General features: G+C 34.9%; 1 long non-coding RNA gene across 1 annotated transcript; it reads right to left on the bottom strand.

Moving 5' to 3' along the window:
* Positions 1-868: 868 nt before the first annotated feature.
* Positions 869-1,919, bottom strand: LOC134211736 (uncharacterized). Its single transcript, XR_009979077.1, has 4 exons — positions 1,535-1,919; positions 1,384-1,469; positions 1,149-1,319; positions 869-1,062 (listed from the first exon to the last, which is right to left on the bottom strand). It is a non-coding gene; the product is annotated as an uncharacterized LOC134211736 (long non-coding RNA).
* Between the last annotated feature and the right edge of the window lie 2,276 nt (positions 1,920-4,195).

Here is a 4,195-nt window from a genome sequence, read left to right as displayed (position 1 = left end):
TTAAGATTTTAAGATTTTAAGATTTTAAGATTTTAAGATTTTAAGATTTTAAGATTTTAAGATTTTAAGATTTTAAGATTTTAAGATTTTAATTTTAAGATTTTAAGATTTTAAGATTTTAAGATTTTAAGATTTTAAGATTTTAAGATTTTAAGATTTTAAGATTTTAAGTAAGATTTTAAGATTTTAAGATTTTAAGATTTTAAGATTTTAAGATTTTAAGATTTTAAGATTTTAGATTTTAAGATTTTAACATTTTAAGATTTTAAGATTTTAAGATTTTTGAATTTTAAGATTTTAAGATTTTAGATTTTAAGATTTTAAGATTTTAAGATTTTAAGATTTTAAGATTTTAAGATTTTAAGATTTTAAGATTTTAAGAAAGATTTTAAGATTTTAAGATTTTAAGATCTTTTGATTTTTTGATTTTAAGATTTTGAGATTTTAAGATTTTAAGATTTTGAGATTTTAAGATTTTAAGATTTTAAGATTTTAAGATTTTAAGATTTTAAGATTTTAAGATTTTAAGATTTTAAGATTTTAAGATTTTAAGATTTTAAGATTTTAAGATTTTAAGATTTTAAGATTTTAAGATTTTAAGATTTTAAGATTTTAAGATTTTAAGATTTTAAGATTTTAAGATTTTAAGATTTTAAGATTTTAAGATTTTAAGATTTTAAGATTTTAAGATTTTAAGATTTTAAGATTTTAAGATTTTAAGATTTTAAGATTTTAAGATTTTAAGATTTTAAGATTTTAAGATTAAGATTTTAAGATTAAGATTTTAAGATTTTATGATTTGAGGAGTTTAAGATTTTAGGATTTTTAAATTTTATTTTTTTACGTTGTGCTGTTTGATTCCGTACGTAGTTACATACGTTTATTTTAATCTCCAATGTTGCAGCCATATGATGCAGGTCCGGTCGTGACTGCATTGTTCGTCTTCCCACAAGTCACCGCATGTTTGCATTGCTTCGCAACTACTTCCGTTAGTCTCAGTCATCTGATTGCTCTTGTACGGGATAGTAGGTGGGACCATGAACCCGACAATTTGTTCCGTACCTGCAATAAACAATTAATGAATACTTCATTAACTGTTCAGTACTGATCAAGCTTTATATTTTAGTTGATAAGAAATTATATCCCACCTGCGCGGTTTCATTTTTCCTGATTTTGATCCGTTCGAAAAAATTCGAAATAGAAATAGTTTTTTGGTTATAAGGGTGCACGATCTCGATAGCTTGGCTCTGCAGGAAAGACTGACGTCTGATTACAGAGAGATCGGTTACTCGGTCGATTATCCGATGGCGATTTTGAATCTGATGTAAAAAATCTCACAATTAGTTGTCAGGCGATAGGAAGAATCATCTTTCAGAAACTTACCTGCACACATCCAGTTTACAATGCCGGCTCCTTTTGGGTATAAACGAATTCTGCAGCTCCATAGCATCCTTTCGACATTTGCCTCTCTGAAAAATGATATAATAAATTGCACCGGCCGCGGCTGGGTACAAACAAATCATACAAAACTTACCCATTAACAGATTTGCTCACAATTCCAGGTCTCGGAAACACTGTTGTCACATTTCACTCACTTTCTAACGAATTAATTTAGTATTTTAAAAGCAATTAAACTAATAAATATTATTCAAATGATAATTGTATTCCGATGCGAACAGAATGGAGTGAAAACTGGACTGACTGACTGCCGGCTTTGTTGACATTTGAAGCATGCATTATGGAGCGATATCACTGATGGTGGCGGTAATATTACGCTGATTTCGCGATATTCACCTATTTGGCAGGTAATTTAACGTTGGATCGACGTAACTGAGAAATGAACTTTCTCGATTGAATGTTGCGACGAGGAATTTAATAAAGCGTCAATATTGCATAATATTACGTAAAATACGTTATTACGTCGGATTTTCATGTACGTTTTACGAAAATACGTCGCAGCATATTAATATATTTTTTGCTGTGTACGGGCACGAGACCTGGACGATCCTCGTGGAGGACCAACGCGCACTGGGAGTTTTTGAAAGGAAAGTGTTGCGTACCATCTATGGTGGAGTGCAGATGGCGGACAGTACGTGGAGGAGGCAAATGAACCACGAGTTGCATCAGCTGTTGGGAGAACCATTCATCGTTCACACCGCGAAAATCGGAAGACTGCGGTGGGCCGGGCACGTGGCCAGAATGTCGGACAGTAATCCGGTGAAAATGGTTCTCGACAACGATCCGACGGGAACAAGAAGGCGAGGTGCACAGCGGGCAAGGTGGATCGATCAGGTGGAGGACGATTTGCCGACCCTCCGCAGACTGCGTGGTTGGCGAAGTACAGCCATGGACCGAGCTGAATGGAGAAGACTTTTATGTGCAGCACAGGCCACTCCGGCCTTAGTCTGATAATAAATAAATAAAAATGTGCGGAGAAGTGTGTAAAAGTGTGATTTTTTCAATGCCCTTTGAGAAGAAGTGAAGTGCAGTGATAAACCCACCAAACCGCGGACGGCTGTTAAATTGGCACGAAACTGCTGGTTTATGCTATATTTCGAGCCGAAATACATAGGACTCTTTGAAGAAACATGTTAATTATCACGGGAAGTACATAAATATACTGTGAACAGGTTAGTAATCTGAATATTAAACTTTTGTTCGATGCTGTTCGATGCATTCGAATGTTGGTGGGAGAGGAGTGCGGGAGGTGTGGGGTTGACCCGTGAAAGGTCCGGTGCCATATTGACTGCTATCGTGGTACTCTTCCAACTATGTCCTTAAAGAAAATTCAGCAACATGTCTATTTTCACAACAGATTTTAATTCTATTTTGAATTTCATGATAGTTTCCTGCCGTTTAGAATGATTTAAAAAAAATGTACATGTACCACTTTTACTGTCAACGTGTTTCGGTTTCTGTTTCCATTTGCTCCCATTAATAGTGGTACATGTGCAATTTGTTCTAATAAATTTGAAATTTGTCATAAAATTCGCTTATTTTTCTCTACTATCTTTAGGCACATCAGTCATAACATGTTGGTACAGTTTAGTTGCAAAAAATTGCAAATATGAATTTATTATTCGATGATTTTGGGAAAATGCGTCTACTGAAAAATTTACTCAATGTAAATTGTATCACTTTCGCGTGCACCGGTTCAGATATCGAATCATTTTGCATCGATGTCTTATTGGAATTGCTGGGTAGCATCAGCCATTCTTATGACTGGATTATTTGCTAATTTTTGAACTGTTACTTTTAAGTTTAATTCTCCAAATGAGACAGAGCCTAAGGGTTTTTCTCATTTGGAGAATTAAACTTAAAAGTGACAGTTCGAAAATTGATCATAAGAATGGCTGGTGGTTACTTAGAAATTCTAATAGGACATCAGTTTCGATTAGATTTAATTTCAGTTTAATTTTCCAAATGAGACAGACCCTAAGAGAGTGGAATGTTAGACTGCCAGCCCTCGCTTTCGCAATATTACGATATCCAAGACAAGGTTCGTTAATACGCGGCCAGAATGCCATAATCAGGATCTCGCTGGCATTGATCCTGATGTGCCAATAGGAGATCGTCAGTTGCGTTCTAGCAAAAATTCCGCTTGAGGCCCTTCCTAAATATTTTAACAACAGCCACTACACCTGACGGTAAAATTGCAATATTTCCTTTATCAGGCGACAGGTGGTGTTGCTGTGTGTTAGTATCAATGTAATATTGCATATACACTAGTGACATCTGCTGTTCGATATCGTAAGCTTTCAATGTTCCTTCCACACACACGAGGTGGAGAACAGTCTTGAAGAAATTGAAAGTATACAAATAGAATTTAGTATGGAGGTACAATGAAATCTCTTTTACTGTTTAGAACTGTAAAACAAGTCGTAGCAACAAAAAATCTAAAAATTATTTGTTGCTTTTTGACCTAGCTTTCATATTGATGCGATGCGTAGTTGATGAGAACGGATGATTTGTCCATACAAGGAAATTCATTTTACTTTAAATGTTGTGGCGCCATCTCGTTCAAACAGCACCTTTGTCTTTGCCTTATTGGCATTCCTTGGGCTCCTGTGCGCTTTGAGCGGCACACGGTCGCTTTGATAGGGCATCTTTGCGGACAAATTCAGCCTTTTGTAGAGGTTTAACAGAGCCCATATAGCCTTTGCGCTGAAGGAAAAGGCTATATAGTGGCTTTCGT

The sequence above is a fragment of the Armigeres subalbatus genome, chromosome 1 (genome assembly GCF_024139115.2).
Source record: "Armigeres subalbatus isolate Guangzhou_Male chromosome 1, GZ_Asu_2, whole genome shotgun sequence".
NCBI lineage: Eukaryota > Metazoa > Arthropoda > Insecta > Diptera > Culicidae > Armigeres > Armigeres subalbatus.
This window is presented reverse-complemented; position numbering and strand designations above follow the sequence as displayed.